At 44.3% G+C, this 23,684-nt stretch overlaps 1 protein-coding gene across 2 annotated transcripts in view; it reads left to right on the top strand.

The window, feature by feature from the left end:
- The window catches only part of LOC113605702 (zinc finger protein 160-like), a 74,510-nt gene that overhangs the window by 40,867 nt on the left and 9,959 nt on the right, over positions 1-23,684 (top strand). Inside the window, exon 5 of one of the 2 annotated variants that reach the window (XM_027079242.1) lies at positions 1,516-1,613. The exons of the other annotated variant lie outside the window; for it this stretch is intronic. The gene's annotated coding sequence lies outside the window, so the exon portion shown is untranslated. Of the gene's footprint in view, positions 1-1,515; positions 1,614-23,684 lie in introns of those variants that run through there. 2 annotated transcript variants of the gene reach the window in all.

Here is a 23,684-nt window from a genome sequence, read left to right as displayed (position 1 = left end):
CTTAGGCTTCACGAGAAAATTCATACTGGATAGAAGCCAGATAAATGTATTTAGTATAGTCAGGCCTTTAGAAAATGAATTCAATCTAGGAAGATTCCTCACCAATGCCATGAATGTGAAAAACCTATTCTCACAGCTTACATCTCACCAATATTCAGGTAATCTGCACTCTTCAGAATGTTACAAATGTACTAAATTTTGAATGCTTTTAGATTGTGCCTTAAACTCAGTGATCACCAAATACTTCATGTTTTAAAATGCAACGAATATGTCAAAAGTTAAACTATTGCTCACTCATTGCTAGATATCAGAATTTTTTTTTTTTTTTTTTTTTTTTGCGGTACGTGGGCCTCTCACTGTTGTGGCCTCTCCTGTTGCGGAGCACAGGCTCCGGACGCGCAGGCTCAGCAGCCATGGCTCACGGGCCCAGCCGCTCCACGGCATGTGGGATCTTCCTGGACCGGGGCACGAACCCGCGTCCCCTGCATCAGCAGGCAGACTCTCAACCACTGCACCACCAGGGAAGCCCGATATCAGAATATTTATCCTGAGTAAAACCCGCAGAAATGTATGTGGCAAGGATCTTACCCAGAAGTCACAAGATAGGAGCATACTGGCGCCGTACCTCCCAAATTCACTGGTTGAGGCAAAACCTTTACCTTGAGTTCAAGTACTTGGCAATTGCAGAAAATTCATATTGAAGAGAAGCTGTGGAAATGTATGAATAGAGGCTTTCTCCAGGCCTTACAGTGCACTAAGCTTCAGAGTACACAGTTTTGAGAGAAACCACACAAAGCAATATGTGTCCTGAGGACTGTACTTGAAGATCAAAACTGAAATAGAGGATTTACGCTGGTGAGAAAGCTTTCTGATGTAATGAATGTTGTAAATTTTTACATCAAGTATCCACACCTTTAGTGTAATGACAGAATTCTTACAGGTTACAAAGTATACACGGAAAAGCTTCATGAAACAGTACATCCTTGGGGTTTACCGAAGAACTAATATTTGGGACAGTCCTTACAAATATAATGAATTTGGTGAATTTTTTGAGCCACTCTTACGACAGACCATCAGAGAAGGCATACTAGGAATAAATAAATCTTTAGTTCTCTAAGGTTAACCTGAGATATTACATACTGCAGAATCATTACAACTCACAACATGTTAAAACTTCTGACATGGTGTGTATATGAGAGGAAAAAGGACATATGTGAAAATAGCTGATTATCTTCAGTATATTAAAATTTAAGTATTTGAGTTTTCTTGAAAAGGCTACTTACTATTTATGCTTTTCAACCTAAAGTTTGAAGTAACAGGGAAGAACAAGTCTGTCTCTTTCCTTTTACTTTAACATTTGTATTCTATTGCTTTTGCTACAAGTGAATCACTAAAGGGATGTTGCTTATAAGCTTAAATTATACATAATGGGCTATCTTTGGGAAACCTGATTCCCGTGTAATGTGCATTGAACTAAAATACCTTTGTTTACCTTGTGGGAAACCTCCTGTCCAGGCTCCCCTGTGAATGGATTCAAGAAAGAAGAAATTAAGACATCCCCTCAAGAACCTGATTGGAACTAAGAGTTTACTCCCTCCTCTTTTAGTATGAAAGAAGCCCGAATTCTAACTCAGGGAAGACGATTCTTTGGGACAGCAGTCCACCATCTTCTGGGTCTGCTGGCTTTCTGAATAAAGCCACTGTTGCTTGCTCCAACAACTAGTCTCTCAGTTTATTGGCCTGTTGTGTGGTGAGCCCTAAGAGCTTGGCCTTGCTAATATGTTGATTTCATGCATTCATTACAGGCCTTTCATGATGGTCTCTGGGAAGGAATCAGTAAGATGAGGGGGCCAACTTCATTAGGTGTGGTTCATTCACATCCATGTTCCCTGGAAAGACATGAATCCTGAATTATCAAATTTAATAGTGTGTGAATTAGTGTCAGGGAGGGGCAGAGAATAGTGTAAAACTAGGACATGAATCATCATGCTTATTATGTTCAGGGCACCCTTCTGTTCACAGTGGGTTACAGGACAGAGTGCTCTACCAACTGACCTGGACAAGAGCAGGCAAGACATTAGGCACTGGGCTTTTCATGGGAGGAGAGTGACAGGTTATTAGGGACTGATTATGTGGTAGGAACAATGCACAGGAAAAGTTGGTCACTTTCTCCATTGGATGGCAATAACTGTTGTATGTATGATTAAAAAAAAGTTAGTCTTGGGGCTTCCCTGGTGGCGCGGTGGTTGAGAGTCCGCCTGCTGATGCAGGGGACACGGGTTCGTGACCTGTCCGGGAGGATCCCACATGCCGCGGAGCGGCTGGGCCCGTGAGCCATGGCCGCTGAGCCTGCGCGTCCGGAGCCTGTGCTCCACAACGGGAGAGGCCACAACAGTGAGAGGCCCACGTACCGCAAAAAAAAAGAAAAAAAAAAAAAGTTAGTCTTATTTTTGGAAATTGAAGAGAGAGCAATTATTTTGAGCATCAAATTTAATCAGAACCAGAATAATATGTGTGTGTGTATGATTCACATTTAACTGCTGCCATTATCATTTGCTACTGTTGTATTCATAGAATTACATTCTGAATGTATCATGGGTCTCCTGTTTTAATTAATAAAATATAATCACTTTTGTCATAACCCTGGATGAATCATGTTTATTCCGTCAACACAGTTTTATCTCATGTCGGTGCTTTATAACAGCAGGTAAAATGCACCGTTAGGCTCTCAGGTTTGAAAGAATCTATAACAATTTCTTTCCAATATGGAATGAAACAACATACAGTTTGGGGGTTACATACTCATAATTTGTACTCTCTACACTCTATTACAGAATATTCAGATGGCTATAATGCAAATCCCATAGCAGTGCATTTCAGACTGACTTCCTTCCATTAGTGTGCAAAAATTGAATCAAATTTAAATAAATTTAAAGATCTAATTGGCTTTATTGAATGATGGATACACTGGGCAGCATCCCACCTAGGGAATACAGAGGTGCTCCAAGGAGCTGTACAAAGTGGGAAAGCACATGATGTTGAGCATCTTTTCATGTGCTTTTTGAATGTGTATCTATGATAGATGTTTGGTTTCTGCTTTCTATGAGTCTTCATATGGATATGGGACTCTCGCCACTTCCTGAACTTGGGTGACTGTTTCCTTTCCCAGGTTAGGGCGGTTTTCAGCTATTATCGCTGCAAATATTTTCTAAGGCGCTTCCTCTCTTCTTCTCCTTCTGGGACCTGTATAATACAAATATTAGTGCACTTGTTGTTGCCCCAGAAGTCTCTTCAAGTGTCGTCCTTCTTTTATTCTTTTTTCTCTTCAGTGGTGATTTCCAGTACTCTGTCTTCCAGCTCACTGATCCATTCTTCTGCCTCATTTAGCCTGTTATTGATTCTTCCTAGTGCATTTTTCATTTCAGTTACTGTATTATCCCATTCTGTTCAGTTGTTGTTTAGATTTTCAAAGTCTTTGTTAAATACTTCTCATTTCTCAGGCAGTGCATCCATTCTCCTCCCGAGTTCTTTTTGATCATTACTCTGAACATTTTTCCGGCCAGATTTCCTATCTCCACGTCACTTAGTTCTTCTTCTGGGGGTTTTGTCTTATTCCTCCGCCTGAAACATATTCCTCGGGTACCTCATTTTGTCTAAATTGCTATTTCTATTTTTATGTATGTGGTAGGTTAGTGACATTTCTCAACGTTGGAAAAGTGGCCCTCTGTAGGAGGTGTCCTTTGCATCCCTTTCATCACCGAAGGTCAGAGGCCAGCTGGTCCTGGGGTAGTGTCTGGCCTGTATTTGTGGATTCAGTTTGCAGGCTGTGAGACTGCAGTTTTCTTGCTTCTGGTGTCTGCACCCTGGTGGGTGAGGCTGGTCTAGAGGCTTCTCCCTGCCCCCTGTTGGTTGGACCTGGGTCTTGGCCCTTTGGCAGGCCAGGGTATGTCTAAGGGCATGCAGAGAGGTGGCAGTGGGCTCAGGAAGCCTTTAGGCTGCCCACTGGCTGATTGGTGGGGCTGTATCCCCTGCCAGTTTGTTGTTTTGCCTGAGGCGCCCCAGCGCCAGACCTATAGGTTCTTGGGTGGGGCGAGGTCTTGGTGCCAAGAAGTCAGCCTCCAGGAGAGCTCATGCAGATGAATGCTCACCGATGTTACTGCCGTCATTGTCTGTGTCCCCAGGGTGAGCCAGCGCCTCCCCCCACCTTCCCAGGAGATCCTCCAAGATCAGCAGGCAGGGGCAGTTCTTGCCCAGGCTTCTATCAGATTATTGCTTTTGCCCTTCATCTCTGTGTATGTGAGATTTTGTGTGTGTCTGTTAAGAGTGAAATCTCTCTTTTCCCCATTACTCTGAGCTCCTGCAATCAAGCCCCACTGGCCTTCAAAGGTAAATGTTCTGGGGGCTTCTCATCCCAGTGCCGGACCTCTGGGCTAGGGGGCGTGATGTGGGGCTCACGACTCTCACTCCTGTGTGAGAACCTCTGTAATATAATTATTCTCTAGTTTTTGGGTCACCTACCCAGGGGATATGGGGTTTGGGTATATCATGAGTCTGCCCTTCCTACCCATCTCATTGTGGTTCCTTCTTTATGTCTTTACTTATTAAAGAGCTTTCCTGGTAGGTGCTAGTCTTTCATCAATGGTTGTACTGCAGTTAGTTGTGATTTTGGTGTGCTCGTGAGAAGGGGTGAGTTTAGGATCCTTCTACTTCGCCATCTTGGCTGCTATCACAGAAGAGTTTTTTCCTAAAGTCTCTGTCTGCCTTTATGACAGTACCACACTGTTTCGATTAGTGTAGGTTTGGAATAAGTTTCGAAACAAGGAAGTGTGAGACCTCTGTTCTTTTCAAACTTGTTTTTACTATTCATTGTCTCTTGACATTCCATAGGAATCACAGAATGGATTTACCTGTTTTTTCAGGAAAACCCTATTGGGATTTCACTAGGGAATGAATGATTTGAATCTGTTAATCACTTTGGGTAGTACTGACATCTTGACAATATTGACTTTCAATCCATGAACATGGGATATGTTTCCATTTATTTTCGTCTTCTGTAAAATTTTCAGCAGTCTATAGTTTGCAGTGTACAAATCTTTCTCTTCTTTTATAATGTCATGTCTAAATATTTTTTGATTCTCTTATAAATGGAATTTTCTCAATTTGTTTTGATCATTTTTAATTTTTAGAAACCCAATTGAGTTTTGCATGATGATCTTAAATCTTATAAGGTTTTTGAACTCTTTCATTATTTCTAGAAGGTTTTTTTTTTTTTTTACTTTCAGAATCTTCAGGGTTTTCTACCTATTAGATCATGTTACCTGTGTACAGAGATGATTTTGCTTCCTCTTGCTACTGGGATATCTATCATCATTTTATGCCTATGTGTTCTTGGTAGGACTTCCAATTATATGTTTTTAGAAATAGCAGGTAGGCTTGTCTTGTTCCTGATCTTGGAGGAAAAGCTTCCATTCTTTCACCATTGAGGATGGTGAAAGCTCTAAAGAAAGACTGCGTGGAAGGACAGTTTTCAGCATACTCTTATACCTGTGTGTAAGATTTTAAAGGAGGGAGGGGAGGGGAGTGTCTGTGATCCCAGCTTTCCTATAAGGTCTCAGCTGTGCAGACTCTTTGGCACACATCGTGACTGTTCTGTACGTGCCTGCAAAACGAGTTTCTATATCACGGTCTTGTGATTCTTTAACTTCTTTCAGGAAGAGAGTAAAAGCAATAGTTGTGACGTTTTATTATTTACCTAGAGCCAGATGTGATGCGTTAAGAATTCCCGTCCCCAGTGGACCCTCTGGTGTCATCAATTTTTAAGGCTTCTTGGGGCGACTGGTTGAAGCCACAGTTTGGGGTTGTAAATTAAGGTATCGGTTTAAGCTACCAATCGTGGGGAAGGCACATGCTCGGCTTGCTGCTCCTGTGTTTCTGCATTCCCTCCTTCCCCTAATCGATAACGGCTTGAATCTGCTCTTTGGATCTCAGGGAAGGTCTAGGAAACTAAAGCCTTCTTCTATAAACAGGAAACAGGGGACACAGAAAGGTTTTTGGAACCCGGAAGGCCCCCCAGGTTCCCTTTGATATCAATCCTGCCTTTTCTTTGACATTCATCAGTCTTGAGGGGAACAGGTATTGGATAAGAATGGGAAAATGTGGCACAGACAGGTTAATCAAACTCGACAGAAGAACTCAGGTTTAGGGGGACTCAGTTTCAAAGTCATGGTCTCTTACTCTTCTTTACTATTGATTTGATTTTCTTTGTATCTCTGTTTGGGTACAGAAGAAAGTCATCCATCGCCTATGATCGCCCTTTTTTGGTTTTTCCTTCTGTTTTCTGCCAAGAACATTCTTGCACAATCTCCTGAAATATTGTTTTTTTTGTTTTTGCTTCATCGGATCTTTGTTGCTGCACATGGGCTTTCTCCAGTTGCGGCAAGCGGGGGTTATTGTTTGTTGCGGTGCGCGGGCTTCTCATTGCGGTGGCTTCTCTTGTTGCGGAGCATGGGCTGTAGGTGCGCGGGCTCAGTAGTTGTGGCTCTGCGGCGTGTGGGATCTTCCCGGACCAGGGATGGAACCCGTGCCCTCTGCATTGGCAGGCGTATTCTTAACCACTGTGCCAAAATCCTGTATGTTTTTCTTGGATATAAACATGACAGTGGAACTTGTGGTACTTGTGGTATAATCAGTACAACACATTATAGAGCACATTTGTAATCCTGCTTTCTCCTCCCAACATCACACTCTCTCCCTTTTTAGATCTTTTTCGTTTCTGTTTCATATCCATAGTATAATTTCCATAGTGAAAAATGGGATGGTATCATGTTAATTCCTAAACCAATTCTTGTTTTCTTTTAAAATTGGTATTTCAGTTGCCATCGTACACTTATTTTCACACAGATGTGCAGTCACAAGCTGTGCTCCCACATATGCATACACCCTGTGCTCCACTCATGCCCTTTCTCATTCCTGATCACTTCTCAGATGGAACCTCGATGTGAATGGAAAGTTATTTATTTGCATATTTAATTTGTTGTGTTGATCACCCCCATTTCCAGAGCACTTTTTCACCCATGCCTCCACCTTCCACGTTAGTCACATTATAGAAACAATCCCTCTTTATCCATTGAACAACTTTATCCGGACAGCCGTGCAGCTGTGATGACTCGGAAACCACTTCCAGGAGGGATGGCTGAATGGCTTCGTTACACAGCTCACTTCTCACATCTCCCTTGACGTTTTCTGTCTAAACGTCAGAAATTCGTTGTATTATTCATTGTATTATTTTGTAATCTGTCCTGTTTAAGTTTTGGCCGATGGCCGGTCACATTGAAGTTTTCTGTCTGTAGGTCCTGGTTCTTACACTACTTTGTGTGTCGGTTGGGTTAATGTACATAAACCTGTGTGCATCTCCTACCCTGATTTGAAAAATCGTGTTAATTTACCTCAAGCCTTTAAAAACAAGTTAGTGCTGTTAGATGGCTTAGAATATTGCATGTTTTGTAGTAAATACTCAAAAGTTACTTTTTTAGAAATAGGTGTGTTAGTATTCTGTCATGGTTTTCATGATACACCTTTGTCTGCATTATATCCTGTTTGCTTTTCGTTTGTACTTCGTTCTCAACAACATTGTATCTGATCCCGGTTAATGAATATAGAATGTGCTGTTTATTCCATATATTTTGGTAACCATTAAGCTAGATAACTAAGGGTACTGCATAGGTAGGGATTGCTCTACTTACTGGCTGTTAGAGAACTGGAGAAAATTAATATTTTATATATTAATTTATAAGTGGAATTTACAGATGAGGGTCTTTCAGCGTGTCTTATGCAAAACAACTGACATACTACTTGTTAAAGTTATAAAATGCCTTTTCTTTATAGGTATGTAGTTTTACAGCAGATACTTAGAAAACTATATTGTTTTGTTAAAAATTGTTTTATCAAATTCTTCCTTTCTCTGTATTTGTTTTACAGCCAATTAGTTAGATTGGATATGCTTGTTTTGGCCTATTTAGCATTACAATTTATGTCATCTCTTCTTTTTTTTCTTTAACATCTTTATCGGAGTATAACTGCTTTACAGTGTTGTGTTAGTTTCTGCTGTATAACAAAGTGAATCAGCTATACATATACATATGTCCCCATATCTCCTCCCTCTTGCGTCTCCCTCCCACCCTCCCTATCCCATCCCTCTAGGTGAACACAAAGCACCGAGCTGGTCTCCCTGTGCTATGTGGCTGCTTCCCACTAGCTATCTATTTTACATTTGGTGTGTATATATGTCCATGATACTCTCTCACTTCATCCCAGCTTACCCTTCCCCCTTCCCGTGTCCTCAAGTCCATTCTCTACGTCTGCGTCTTTATTCCTGTCCTGGCCCTAGGTTCATCAGAACCTTTTTTTTTTTCCTTTTTTAGATTCCATATATATGTGTTAGCATACAGTATTTGTTTTTCTCTTCACTTCATTCTGTATGACAGACTCTAGGTCCATCCACCTCACTACAGATAACTCAGTTTCGGTTCTTTTTATGGCTGAGTAATATTCCATTGTATATATGTGCCACATCTTCTTTATCCTGTCATCTGTTCTTTTGCATTTATTTATTTACAGTAAGTATTCAGAATACACCTATAGTATAATATATATTTTTCTTCTCAATTATGAGACAACAGTCTATTTAGTGCTAATTGGTATGTAAATATCATTCTTTTAATTCATGTTCCCAGTGATTAAAATGTCATCACAGTGTTTCTCAACTGTAGGTCACATTCATTCAAAAGACATGCAGCCAAATAGCGAGTGTTCTGGATAATGAAGCGGGGGTGGAAAAGAGGTCGAATCCCCAGAGGTGAGGGCCTCGTGGGTGTGCGCTGACGGGGCCCTGGTACCTGGTGGGGGCGTGTGCAGCCAAAGCCTGTGGTCACTGGCTCGGGAACCTGGAAACCCATCCCTCCCAGCTCTCAGCCCACCGCATCCTCAGGAGAGCAGGCTTGGGGCTCCCGGCGCATGTGGCCGGCAGAGGCCAGCCTGCTGCTGCTCCCCCCGGGAGAGGGGTACCCAGCCTCGGGGTCAGTGCCCCACCGGACACAAGTGCCCGCTCCACCATCCACCCCTAAGGACACCTTCCGTGGGTTCAGCTCTTCTGCGAGGGGAACAGAGCACCAGGCACACAGCAGGCATCCAGTAGCTGCTCACTACGAGGGCGGCCCTCCTTGACGACAGCACAGGTGACCAGCGAGGGCTCCCTGTGCTCACGGGCCACCGTCCACAGCCTTGCGGAGGACACCGTGGGGTTTCTCTCCTCACTCCCCAGTTTTCACTCTTTTCCATGGACTTCCCTCCTGTGGAAACCTGCCAGTTCTCCTGCTTTTAACCCTCTGCCTGTAGAGATGGAGAGGTACTGTGATGGGCCAGCTTGAACTCCCTGAACTGGGATTCTGTGAAGAACGCGTTTCCATAACTAGGTCGACTCCAAGACGGCTTGGTGCAAGTCAGCGATGGAACGTTCAGCTTGATAAAGCTGCAGGTCGGAAGGGCACCGACAGAAAAATCTTCATGTTAATCTTCCACCCAACTCTTTAAACTGATAATGACAGAACTGTTCCTATAATCATTTTTACCTCAGGGAAATCCAGGAAAATACACATGATTTTGAGTGTCATTAGATAGATGATGAAATTACAAAGGAATGTCTATGACCCATAATGGAAATCTCACTGATGGAAGAGATCAACATGGTAGAAGGGATCAAGCAGGAATCAAGCCCATTGGAAATAGGCTTGGATTTAACATTTTGGATAAACTGCAGGTATTTCTTACTGATGGGATAATATCTGAATGTGATGAAGTTGAGAGGTCTATCAACAGTAGTTCCTCATTTACTCCACTTCAAAGAATTCCTCCTCGTGTCCAAACCGACGTTTCAAACACATATGGCAATGATTTCATGCCTCCTTCAGTGATGACACAAGACCACATCGAAAGACCTTACAAATGTAATGAGTGTAGGAAAACCTTTCTTAAGGACTTACTCCTCACTGGACATCAGATAATCCGTACAAGAGAGAAATTATATAAATGTGATGTATGCGACAAATTCGAAATTCACAGCTTGTACATCATCAGAAAATTCACGGAGAGTCATGGTACAAATGTAACGTGTGGCAAAACCTTTAATGATAGAGCCACTCTTGGAAGACATCAGCTAATCCACCCAGGAGCCAAATTATGTAAATGTGATGTATGTGGTAAAATCTTTGGTCAAAACTCACAGCTTGGAATATTCATGCTGGAAAGAGAAGTTACAAATGTAATGACAGCTCAAACGTCAGTAGACATCAGAAAATTCAGACAGGAAAGAAAGTGTATAAATGTGATGTATGTGGCAGAGCCTTTAGCCGAAATTCATACCTTGCCGATCAACGGGGAGTTCATACCGGACAGAAACCGTACAAATGTAATGAGTGTGGTAGATTCTTCAGTGCGCCTTCTAGCCTAACTTAGCATCAGAGGATCCGTACTACTGAGAGCCCTTAAAAATATAATGAAGTTGGCGATGCTTTTAGCATGGCTTGATAGCTTAGGCTTCATGAGAAAATTTATGCTGGATAGAAGCCAGATAAATGTATTTAGTATAGTCAGGTCTTTAGAAGATGAATTCATTCTGGAAAGAATCCTCACAAATGCCATGAATGTGAAAAAGCTTTCCTCGTGGATCACGTCTCACCAATAATCAGGACTTCCACACCCGTCAGAGCATTACAGATGTGCTGAATTTAGCAAAGCTTCTTTGTTGTGCCTTAAACTCAGGGATCACCAAATACTTCATACTTAAAATGCACACCACAACATGCACACCACAACACCCTCATGTAGAATGCTTTTTTTTTTTTACATCTTTATTGGGGTATAATTGCTTTACAGTGGTGTGTTAGTTTCTGCTCTACAACAAAGTGAATCAGCTATACATACACATATGTTCCCACATCCCCTCCCTCTTGCGTCTCCCCCCGTCCCCCCTCCCTATCCCACCCCTCCAGGCAGTCACAAAGCACCGAGCTGATATCCCCGTGCTATGCGGCTGCTTCCCACTAGCTATCTACCTTACGTTTGGTAGTGTATATATGTCCATGCCTCTCTCTCACTTTGTTACAGCTCACCCTTCCCCCTCCCCATATCCTCAAGTCCGTTCTCCAGTATGTCTGTGTCTCTATTCCTGTCTTACCCCTAGGTTATTCATGATTTTTTTTCTTAAATTTCATATATATGTGTTAGCATACAATATTTGTCTTTCTCTTTCTGACTTACTTCACTCTGTATGACAGACTCTAGGTCTATCCACTTCATTACAAATAGCTCAATTTCGTTTCTTTTTATGGCTGAGTAATATTCCATTGTATATATGTGCCACATCTTCTTTCTCCATTCATCCAATGATGGGCACTTAGGTTGTTTCCATCTATGGGCTATAGTAAGTAGAGCTGCAATGAACATTTTGGTACATGACTCTTTTTGAAGTTTGGTTTTCTCAGGGTATATGCCCAGTAGTGGGATTTCTGGGTCATATGGTAGTTCTATTTGTAGTTTTTTAAGGAACCTCCATACTGTTCTCCATAGTGGCTGAACCACTTCACATTCCCACCAGCAGTGCAAGAGTGTTCCCTTTTCTCCACACCCTCTCCAGCATTTATTGTTTCTAGATTTTTTGATGATGGCCATTCTGACTGGTGTGAGATGATATCTCATTGTAGTTTTGATTTGCATTTCTCTAATGATTAATGATGTTGAGCATCCTTTCATGTGTTTGTTGGCAGTCAGTATATCTTCTTTGGAGAAATGTCTATTTAGGTCTTCTGCCCATTTTTGGATTGGGTTGGTTTTTTTTTTGTTATTGAACTGCATGAGCTGCTTGTAAATTTTGGAAATTAATCCTTTGTCAGTTGCTTCATTTTCAAATATTTTCTCCCATTCTGAGGGTTGTCTTTTGGTCTTGTTTCTGGTTTCCTTTGCTGTGCAAAAGCTTTGAAGTTTCATTAGGTCCCATTTGTTTATTTTTGTTTTTATTTCCATTTCTCTAGGAGGTGGGTCAAAAAGGATCTTGCTGTGATTTATGTCATAGAGTGTTCTGCCTATGTTTTCCTCTAAGAGTTTGATAGTTTCTGGCCTTACATTTAGGTCTTTAATCCATTTTGAGCTTATTTTTGTGTATGGTGTTAGGGAGTGATCTAATCTCATACTTTTACATGTACCTGTCTAGTTTTCCTAGCACCACTTATTGAAGAGGCTGTCCTTTCTCCACTGTACATTCCTTCCTCTATCAAAGATAAGGTGACCATATGTGCGTGGGTTTATTTCTGGGCTTTCTATCCTGTTCCATTGATCTATCTTTCTGTTTTTGTGCCAGTACCATACTGTCTTGATTACTGTAGCTTTGTAGGATAGTCTGAAGCCAGGGAGCCTGATTCCTCCAGCTCCGTTTTTCGTTCTCAAGATTGCTTTGGCTATTCGTGGTCTTTTGTGTTTCCATACAAATTGTGAAATTTTTTGTTCTAGTTCTGTGAAAAATGCCAGTGGTAGTTTGATAGGGATTGCATTGAATCTGTAGATTGCTTTGGGTAGTAGAGTCATTTTCACAATGTTGATTCTTCCAATCCAAGAACATGGTATATCTCTCCATCTATTTGTATCATCTTTAATTTCTTTCATCAGTGTCTTATAATTTTCTGCATACAGGTCTTTTGTCTCCTTAGGTAGGTTTATTCCTAGATATTTTATTATTTTTGTTGCAGTGGTAACAAAAGAAATTATATAAATGTGATGGGAGTGTAAATGGGAGTGTTTTTTTGATTTCACTTTCAGATTTTTCATCATTAGTGTATAGGAATGCAAGATATTTCTGTGCATTAATTTTGTATCCTGCAACTTTACCAAATTCATTGATTAGCTCTAGTAGTTTTCTGGTAGCATCTTTAGGATTCTCTATGTATAGTATCATGTCATCTGCAAACAGTGACATCTTTACTTCTTCTTTTCTGATTTGGATTCCTTTTATTTCCTTTTCTTCTCTGATTGCTGTCGCTAAAACTTCCAAAACTATATTGAATAATAGTGGTGAGGGTGGGCAACCTTGTCTTTTTCCTGATCTTAGTGGAAATGCTTTCAGTTTTTCACCATTGAGGATGATGTTGGCTGTGGGTTTGTCATATATGGCCTTTATTATGTTGAGGAAAGTTCCCTCTATGCCTACTTTCTGCAGGGTTATCATAAATGGGTGTTGAATTTTGTCAAAAGCTTTCTCTGCATCTATTGAGATGATCATATGGTTTTTCTCCTTCAATTTGTTAATATGGTTTATCACATTAATAGATTTGCATATATTGAAGAATCCTTGCATTCCTGGAATAAACCCCGCTTGATCATGGTGTATGATCCTTTTAATGTGCTGTTGGATTCTGTTTGCTAGTATTTTGTTGAGGATTTTTGCATCTATGTTCATCAGTGATACTGGCCTGTAGTTTTCTTTCTTTGTGACATCCTTGTCTGGTTTTGGTATCAGGGTGATGGTGGCCTCGTAGAATGAGTTTGGGAGTGTTCCTCCCTCTGCTATATTTTGGAAGAGTTTGAGAAGGATAGGTGTTAGCTCTTCTCTAAATGTTTGATAGAATTCGCCTGTGAAGCCATCTGGTCCTGGGCTTTTGCCTGTTGGAAGATTTTTAATCACAGTTTCAATTTCATTACTTGTGATTGGTCTGTTCATATTGTCTATTTCTCCCTGGTTCAGTCTTGGCAGGTTGTGCATTTCTAAGAATTTGTCCATTTCTTCCAGGTTGTCCATTTTATTGGCATAGAGTTGCTTGTAGTAATCTCTCATGATCTTTTTTATTTCTGCAGTGTCAGTTGTTACTTCTCCTTTTTCATTTCTAATTCTACTGATTTGAGTCTTCTCCCTTTTTTCTTGATGAGTCTGGCTAATGGTTTATCTATTTTGTTTATCTTCTCAAATAACCGGCTTTTAGTTTTATTGATCTTTGCTATTGTTTTCTTCATTTCCTTTTCATTTATTTCTGATCTGATTTTTATGATTTCTTTCCTTCTGCTAACTTTGGGTTTTTTTTGTTGTTCTTTCTCTAATTGCTTTAGGTGCAAGTTTAGGTTGTTTATTCGAGATGTTTCCTGTTTCTTAAGGTGAGCTTGTATTGCTATAAACTTCCCTCTTAGAACTGCTTTGGCTGCATCCCATAGGTTTTGGGTCGTCGTGTCTCCATTGTCCATTTGTTTCTAGGTATTTTTTTATTTCCTCTGATTTCTTCAGTGATCACTTCGTTATTAAGTAGTGTATTGTTTAGCCTCCATGTGTTTGTATTTTTTACAGATCTTTTCCTGTAATTGATATCTAGTCTCATGGCATTGTGGTTGGAAAATGATACCTGATACAATTTCAGTTTTCTTAAATTTACCAAGGCTTGATTTGTGACCCAAGATATGATCTATCCTGGAGAATGTTCCATGATCACTTGAGAAAAATGTGTATTCTGTTGTTTTTGGATGGAGTGTCCTATAAATATCAATTAAGTCCATCTTGTTTAATGTATCATTTAAAGCTTGTGTTTCCTTATTTATTTTCATTTTGGATGATCTGTCCATTGGTGAAAGTGGGGTGTTCAAGTCCCCTACTATGAATGTGTTACTGTTGATTTCCCCTTTTTTGGCTGTTAGTATTTGCCTTATGTATTGAGGTGCTCCTATGTTGGGTTCATAGATATTTACAATTGTTATATCTTCTTCTTGCATCGATCCCTTGATCATTATGTAGTGTCCTTCTTTGTCTCTTCTAATAGTCTTTATTTTAAAGTCTATTTTGTCTGATATGAGAATTGCTACTCCAGCTTTCTTTTGGTTTCCATTTGCATGGAATATCTTTTTCCATCCCCTTACTTTCAGTCTGTATGTGTCTCTAGGTCTGAAGTGGGTCTCTTGTAGACAGCATATATATGGGTCTTGTTTTTGTATCCATTCAGCCAATCTGTGTCTTTTGGTGGGAGCATTTAGTCCATTTACGTTTAAGGTAATTATTGATATGTATGTTCCTATTCCCATTTTCTAAATTGTTTTGGGTTCGTTATTATAGGTCTTTTTCTTCTCTTGTGTTTCTTGCCTAGAGAAGTTCCTTTAGCATTTGTTGTAAAGCTGGTTTGGTGGTGCTGAACTCTCTCAGCTTTTGCTTGTCTGTAAAGGTTTTAATTTCTCCATCAAATTGGAATGAGATCCTTGCTGGGTAGAGTAATCTTGGTTGCAGGTTTTTCTCCTTCATCACTTTCAGTATGTCCTGCCACTCCCTTCTGGCTTGCAGAGTTTCTGCTGAGAGATCAGCTGTTAACCTTATGGGGATTCCTTTGTGTGTTATTTGTTGTTTTTCCCTTGCTGCTTTTAATATGCTTTCTTTGTATTTAATTTTTGACAGTTTGATTAATATGTGTCTTGGCGTATTTCTCCTTGTATTTATCCTGTATGGGACTCTCTGTGCTTCCTGGACTTGATTAACTATTTCCTTTCCCATATTAGGGAAGTTTTCAATTATAATCTCTTATTTTCTCAGTCCCTTTCTTTTTCTCTTCTTCTTCTGGAACCCCTATAATTCGAATGTTGGTGCGTTTAATGTTGTCCCAGAGGTCTCTGAGACTGTCCTCAGTTCTTGTCATTCTTTTTTCTTTATTCTGCTCTGCAGTAGTTATTTCCACTATTTTATCTTCCAGGTCACTTATCCGTTCTTCTGCCTCAGTTATTCTGCTATTGATCCCATCTAGAGTATTTTTCATTTCATTTATTGTGTTGTTCATCATTGTTTGTTTCATCTTTAGTTCTTCTAGGTCCTTGTTAAATGTTTCTTGCATTTTGTCTATTTCCAAGATTTTGGATCATCTTTACTATCATTATTCTGAATTGTTTTTCAGGTAGACTGCCTATTTCCTCTTCATTTGTTAGGTCTGGTGCGTTTTTATCTTGCTCCTTCATCTGCTGTGTGTTTCTCTGTCTTCTCATTTTGCTTATCCAACTGTTTGGGGTCTCCTTTTTGCAGGCTGCAGGTTCGTAGTTCCCATTGTTTTTGATGTCTGTCCCCAGTGGCTAAGGTTGGTTCAGTGGGTTGTGTGGGCTTCCTGGTGGAGGGGACTGGTGCCTGTGTTCTGGTGGATGAGGCTGGATCTTGTCTTTCTGGTGGGCAGGTCCACGTTTGGTGGTGTGTTTTGGGGTGTCTGTGGACTTATTGTGATTTTAGGCAGCCTCTCTGCTAATGGGTGGGGTTGTGTTCCTGTCTTGCTAGTTGTTTGGCATAGGGTGTCCAGCACTGTAGCTTGCTGCTCGTTGAGTGAAGCTGGGTGCTGGTGTTGAGATGGAGATCTCTGGGAGATTTTCACCATTTGATATTATGTGCAGCTGGGAGGCCTCTTGTGGACCAGTGTCCTGAAGTTGGCTCTCCCACCTCAGAGGCACAGCACTGACTCCTGGCTGCAGCACCAAGAGCCTTTCATCCACATGGCTCAGAATAAAAGGGAGAAAAAGTAGAGAGAAAGAATTAGTAGAAGTAGGAAGGAAGGAAGGAAGGGGAAGGAAGGAAGGAAGAAGAAAAAGAAAGGAGGAAGGAAGGAAGGAAGGGGAAGGAAGGAAGGAAGAAGAAAAGGAAAGGGGGAAGGAAGGAAAAAAGAAAGAAGATACAGTAAAATAAAATAAAATATAATAAAGTTATTAAATTAAAAAAATAACTATTTAGAAAAAAAAGGGACGGATAGAACCTTAGGACAGATGGTGGAAGCAAAGCTATACAGACAAAATCTCACAGAGAAGCATACACATACACCCTCACAAAAAGAGGAAAAGGGGAAAAAAATCATAAATCTTGCTCTCAAAGTCCACCTCCTTAATTTGGGATGATTCGTTGTCTATTCATGTTATTCCACAGATGCAGGTACATCAAGTTGATTGTGGAGCTTTAATCTGCTGCTCCTGAGGCTGCTGGGAGAGATTTTCCTTTCTCTTCTTTGTTCTCACAGCTCCCAGGGGCTCAGCTTTGGATTTGGCCCTGCCTCTGCGTGTAGGTCGCGGGAGGGCGTCTGTTCTTCGCTCGGACAGGACGGGGTTAAAGGAGCCACTGATTCGTGGGCTTTGGCTCACTCAGGCGGGGGGCGGGGCACGGAGGGAGGGCCGGGCCTGCGGCAGCAGAGGCCAGCATGACGTTGCACCAGCCTGAGGCCCACCTGCGTTGTCCCGGGCAAGTTGTCCCTGGATCCCGGGAACCTGGCAGTGGCGGGCTGCACAGGCTCCCTGGAAGGGAGGTGTGGAGAGTGACCTGTGCTCGCACACAGGCCCCTTGGTGGCGGCAGCAGCAGCCTTAGCGTCTCCCGCTCGTCTCTGGGGTCCGCGCTTTTAGCCGCGGCTCGCGACCGTCTCTGGAGCTCCTTTAAGCAGCGCTCTTAATCCCCTCTCCTCGCGCACCAGGAAACAAAGAGGGAAGAAAAAGTCTCTTGCCTCTTCGGCAGCTCCAGACCTTTTCCCGGACTCCCTCCCGGTAGCCGTGGCGCACTAACCCCTTCAGGCTGTGTTCACGCAGCCAACCCCAGTCCTCTCCCGGCGCTCCGACCGAAGCCCGAGCCTCAGAGCCCCAGCTCCCAGCCCCGCCCGCCCCAGCGGGTGAGCAGACAAGCCTCTAGGCCTGGTGAGTGCCGGTCGGCACCAATCCTCTGTGCGGTAATCTCTCCGCTTTGCCCTCGGCACCCCTGTTGCTGTGCTGTCCTCCGCGGCGCCAAAGCTCCCCCCTCCGCCTCCCGCAGTCTCCGCCCGCGAAGGGGCTTCCTAGTGTGTGGAAACCTTTGCTCCTTCACGGCTCCCTCCCACTGGTGCAGGTCCCGTCCCTATTCTTTTGTCTCTGTTTTTTCTTTTTTTCTTTTGCCCTACCCCGGTACGTGGGGAGTTTCTTGCCTTTTGGGAGGTCTGAGGTCTTCTGCCAGCCTTCAGTAGGTGTTCTGTAGGAGTTGCTCCACGATGTGTCTCTGGTGTATCTTTGGGGAGGAAGGTGATCTCCGCATCTTACTCTTCCTCCATCTTCCCCTCCGCCCCTGTAGAACGCTTTTGACACTTTTGGTCACCAGTGTGTGGGGATTTTTCTCACAAGTAATTCCTGGGACACCAGCTGGGTGTCCCACAATTCAACTCAGCTGAGACAGTGTCTGCACTGAGATTGCATGAGGTCCTATAGATCTCACAGGACTGACATCCCTCTCAACACACTTCAGATGGCAGGCACAAATCGAGGTTATCACCCGTGCTTCTCACGAATACGCTACAGATCCTAAGTTTCAACAACGCCCTTTGTCACCCTCTGTAAACCAGGAGAAATGAATCTGCACACGGAAGTCACGTATTCATATGCATAAATGTCTGGTATATATTTTTGAACAAGTGAAGTTTGCATCTGATAACTGGAGTATATGGATCCCTTCTGCATCTGTTTCTATTTCTGTTCTTTTTATCTCTTGGTCGTATTTGTTGTGACATCGTTTTTGTTATGTTAGTTGAGTGCTGGGTGTTATATATGCAAAACCGTAGACGCAGACCCAGAGTATGGACAGGCTCTCAGTTTGGTCAGGGAATGAGTGACTGGAGGCTGGGAGTCCTTGTAAGCCTCAGTCTTACGTGCCTTCACCCACCTTCCCCCCACCCCAGGGTGGAGCCCTCCAGGGTCTGCGTCTGGAAGCTTCCTAGGGCCCCTCCTCCTTGGCAGGTCCTGAGCACCATGAGGTTTTACTGCAGCTCAGCTGCTCAGCCCGTTTGTGCAGAGTGTTGGGCTCATTTTCTGTGCCTTCCTTTTCTTGGGGAGCTTGGTCCCTAAAGTCCTGGCTGACTTGTCAGGCCTGCACTCGAATTGTCGTCTTCCCAGCCCCATGGAACTGTCCAGATCCCTTAGCCAGGGCTCTCTGCTTGACTTTTTACTGCATTTTCTTCCCAGAGTCAGATGCCCCGAGTGAAGGAGTGGCCCTCTCAGTCTCCCGCTCCCTCACTGGCTTTCCCTTTTGTCTGGAATCTTGGACCCTTCGGTTGCAGATGCTTCAGTACCTCTTTGACGCCTTCAGATGTCCTTTAAAAACATATTTAGCTTTTCTAGTTCTTGGTGGGCTGACCTACAGGCTGCTCACGTATAGAACTGGAAGTGGGGGGAAAACTGGTGTTCTCTGCATCTGAAGCAATACGTACTAGTCATTGTAGATATATCGATCATCTTTATTTGATATGGGAGAAAGCAAGGACCACTGGTCCTTGCTCAGTCCCCACTATTCCGTTTCTAATCAGAATCCCCAGGTTGCCCATGCTATTGGCCACTTGAACTTGGAAAGAGGATGGAGCAAGTGGCCCACTCTGCCCAGAGACAGAGGACCTGTGCTGCAGCTCCTCTCGTGGCCGCTGTGCCGTTTTCCCAGGCCCGCACTGGTCTCCCCTTGGTCCCCTTGCCCTGTGCCAGCCCAGGGCAGGCTTCATGATGACGGGTGGTGGCTGAGGAGGTGGGAGGGGTTACGTGACCTTTATTCTGTGAACTGATCCCATGTGGGTTTTCTCTTTAAGTGCTTAAAAAATGACTGCTTTTAGTCATCCCTCCAATTTCATTTTAAAGGTGAAAATGAAGATTTTATTCTTGAAGTTGAGTGCAGTGATTTTAGTCTTTTTGAAAGCAACAATTGAGATTTGAGAAAGACATCTCAGAGAACTCCAGTGTATAAAGCCGAGAAAAGAGAGTGTGTTCAGGTTGAATTGTGGGCGGGACCCCAAATTGTGCCTCTGTGTCTCCCGGAGTCTGCTAATTCCTGAGATGGGTGGGTACAGGACTCCAAACACCCGAAGGACTAAGGTCCTAACATCACAACTTAGTCTGCCTGAGATGGGTGGATATAGGACTCCAAACACCTGAAGGACTAAGGTCCTAAAATCACAACTTAGTCTGCCTGTGTCAGGAGTGTTGGTTGTCACAGCAGAGGTTTGGGTGGAGCCAGGAGCAGTGTAGCCTGTGCAGGGGGATCAGAGAGCAAGGAGGGTGAGGGGGTGGGGGATGGCGTGGGGACACAGGAAGGGGCGACACCTGGCGGGGTCTGAGGGGCCGTGGCTGTCGCACTCAGGGCAGGGATGCTCCTGAACATCTACGCGGCACCCACGGCACAGCCGCGGTTGAGAGGCTCTGGTGTGAGGAACCCCCAGCCTGTCTCAAGAACCGCTGAGTTCACAGCAGGGTCCAGCACTCCACTGTGAGTTCATTTCAGTGCCCTTAACAAGGTTGGAGCCAGCACTTCCTGAGCTTGAGTGAGTCAGTTAGGCAGAACTGACCTCAGAATCAGTGAGGTAGAATTAGCTCAGTGACTCCTCACCCGGGGTAGATTCTAGGGATGCCCTTGAGTTTAGGTGGGGCCCTTCCAATAGCCTCACTGGTGTCGTTTTTAGTAGGAGGAGGTGGCAAACCCCTCTTAGTCCTAGTGCATTTGTTTTCTGAAACAGTTAATACTCTTCAGTAGCTTCGTGTTGTTAATTTGCTAAAAATTTTGTTCCGTTTTTAAAAAATTAACTTGTTTTATCTGTATGGCTGAGTCGGGTCTTAGTTGTGGCACGTGGGATCTTGAGGCATGCGGGCTTTTTCGTTGAGGTGTGCGGGCTTCTCTCTAGCTGCCGCATGCGGGTTTTCTCTTCTCTAGTTGCGGCGTGCGAGTGCAGTAGTTGTGGCGCGCGGGATTAGTTTCCCCACAGCATGTGGGATCTTAGCTCCCGGACCAGGTATCCAACCCGTGCCCCCTGCATCGTCAGGCGGATGTTTACCACGGGACCAGCAGGGAAGTCCCTCTTCGGTGCTACTTTCAAACAGTATCCTTTCCAAGCAGCGTTTGCGCGCTCTCCCCCACACACTCATCCTGTCGTCGTCTTGGAAGTCGTCGTCCCACCGCACCCCTTCTCTGCCCCGTTGATGGTGGCCTGAGCCGAGCCCTTCCGTTTCCATGGAGCCCCTTGTGACTGGGTCGGTTCCGGGCTCCCGGGAGACAGTGGCAGAGGCGGAGCCATGGCGCCATTTCCTCTGGAGATGGCAGTGATGGCGGCGGTCGCGGTGACGGGAGGTGGTGAGGTGCCCGGCAGTGAAGCAGCAGCCACTGCCGTGCGCGAGGTGCTGCACCCGTCCCCGAGGGTGGGCGGTGGAAGGGGCCACCTGTGGTCGCATTTCCGGCGCCGCGACCGCAGGGCCAAGGCCATGGCGAGGAAGAACTTGGCCTCGGCTCAAGTCACGGAAGTGGGGCGAGCGCCCCCGGCCCCTGGAGCACAGCGAAGAGTGCAGGGAGGTGAGGGCGGCGGGGTTTGTTCGTCTTGTAAGTACGGCTGCGAGCCCAGGGCGTTGTGGCCTCAGTGGGGAAGGATTGACACCATCTGGTCGGACGTGGCAGCAGGTCCTGCTGGCGCTGCGTGGAGGACAGGTGGGGGCGGGGCAAGAGGGATTGGTGGAAACCACTGATGGAGGAGTCGCTCGGCGTACATGGGTTGAGCTCTTGGGGCAAAAATTTTAACCCCCTCAACGTCACCCATCTTACGAAGCCCGGAGCAATGTATATAATACTTTAATTAAGTGTACATACTGCTTATGTGTATAATGTATGTACCCTAACATCTTCAGATATTTACTGAGCGCCTGTTCTGTGTCAGGCACTGTTCTACTCACTATGTAGGAAGGGTTACGTGGCCCAAGATCTCTTTGTGCAGAGAGAAACAGAATGAAAGACTCGGTGAGTTCAGTTTGAGAAAGTTCAGTGCGTGGATAGAACTGCTGCAGAAGCAGTGGCCGATGCTGGGTGTGTCAGCATGGGAGGACTGGGCGTGGCAGCTTTCCTTGCGTTTCCATGACCCTCTGCCCTCCCCACTCTACTGTTCGGCTCACACACCCTCGCCTGGCACACCTCCTTTTGGGTGGACTTTGAATTCAACACGGGCCCAAACTATCTTTTCCTCACCATCTATTGGTCCTCCTGAGGTTGGTACAGTTTTGTACCTGGTCAGGTGGTCAGAAACCGAGGAGACAGCTTTGCCTCACCCTCCTAGTCTCCAGGCCCTGTAGGAGGCACCTTTCTTGTGTCTTGGAGGCCGAGTTTGAGGCCCACTGGTGAGATCTGGACCCTCTTCCATCAGGTTGACTCAAGGAGGGGTTGACCCCAGCGGCCTCTCTGTGTCCCGCCCCAGCCATGCTGGGTTCCTCACCCAGGATGTTGTTTTCCTGTAGCTTCTTTGTAAATATGCTGTTCTCACTGAGAAGAAGGCCTTTCTTCTACCCTGTCTTCTGCTGGCTAGCTCTTAGCGCTAGTTACTGCTGAGTAATTCGGTAACTAGCTCTTGGAGAACCAATTTTGCCCTGTGTATACAGATCCTCAAAAGTGCTCATATTCTGACAGGAGCCCTTTTATTTCTGCTAAGGAAATGGTTCTTATCTGGAGGAAACTTACGCGTAACAATGTTGACCGTAACAACTTTCAATGTGATTTACATTTTTTACTGGTTGGAAAATTATAAGAGCAATACGCCACTTAGAAACCACTTTAAAGTATGAGTACCTTGTAGTTCGCATTCCACAGGGATTTAATGTCTCTCACTTTGCCTCCCAGCCTTACCTCATTTCCCCGTTTTGCCCTCACTTTCGGAGGGAATGATTTCTGGTGGTCCCATTCTTGTGGTGGGTGGTGGACTCACTGGGCTGAGGCAGTGATTTCTGACCCCTCTGACTCTCTCCTGAGCGGCCATGAGTGTGTGAGGCCACTGCGTGCAGAAGGCAGTTTTGACCTTGGCGATTTCCCGGAGGTGCTTTATTTCGTCCCTCACCAAACAAGGCTGTTTTAAGGATTCTTTCTGGTTGTTCCCTAAGCCACGAGGAAGACCTGGCTAAAGTGATCGAGCTCCAGGAAATCTTAGATGAGCAGTCAAGAGCAGAGCCAGGGACTTCACTGGTGGTCCAGTGGGTTGGACTCTGCGTTTCCAGTGCAGGGGCCCGGGTTTGATCCCTGGTCAGGGAACTAGATCCCACATGCATGCCATGACGAAGAGCCCACAAGCGGCTTAATCCAGACTCAATCTTCAGTTTACACACTGGGAAATTCCTCCACCAATGTGTATATAAGCTGATGCCCTTTAAAATACGCTTGTTTCTGCATGTAAATCTGCTCGCTGAGTCCATCTGACAGTTAATGGCTGGTGACACTCCTGAGGCTCCCTGGGTCCTTTGTTGAACAGAAGCAGTGGGGAGGGACCTTCTAATGAACAATGTCCCTGCCCTTCTCTGTACCTGTGAGTCAGCTCTGGTGATGGTGCAGGAGTCCACTAGGAGATAGCAGTGGGAGGCGACAGCCTACGGAGCCAGGGCACAGGCCACGCCCGTCGTCACTCCTTGGTGCTTTTAAAACACTGACCATACTTGTTCTTGAAGTCTGTAAGTTTTTGTTTTTCCTATTTTAGGCAAAAAAGCAGTTACAAGAAGTGCAACATAATCAGATACTTAAATCTCTTAATCGTTTAGGAATCTGTAAAGAGGTGAATTGAGCTGGGTTCATAGTTATAATTACTACAGATGTTTAGCCAGAGTCTACGCCAGTCCACTGCTGTAGTGTGTACAGCACCCCTGGACT

The sequence above is a fragment of the Aethalodelphis obliquidens genome, unplaced genomic scaffold, assembly GCF_003676395.1.
Source record: "Aethalodelphis obliquidens isolate GAN/ISIS:26980383/991018 unplaced genomic scaffold, ASM367639v1 scaffold43, whole genome shotgun sequence".
Lineage (NCBI taxonomy): Eukaryota > Metazoa > Chordata > Mammalia > Artiodactyla > Delphinidae > Aethalodelphis > Aethalodelphis obliquidens.
Note: the sequence above shows the minus strand (reverse complement) of the source record. Positions and strands in the feature narration are given on the sequence as shown.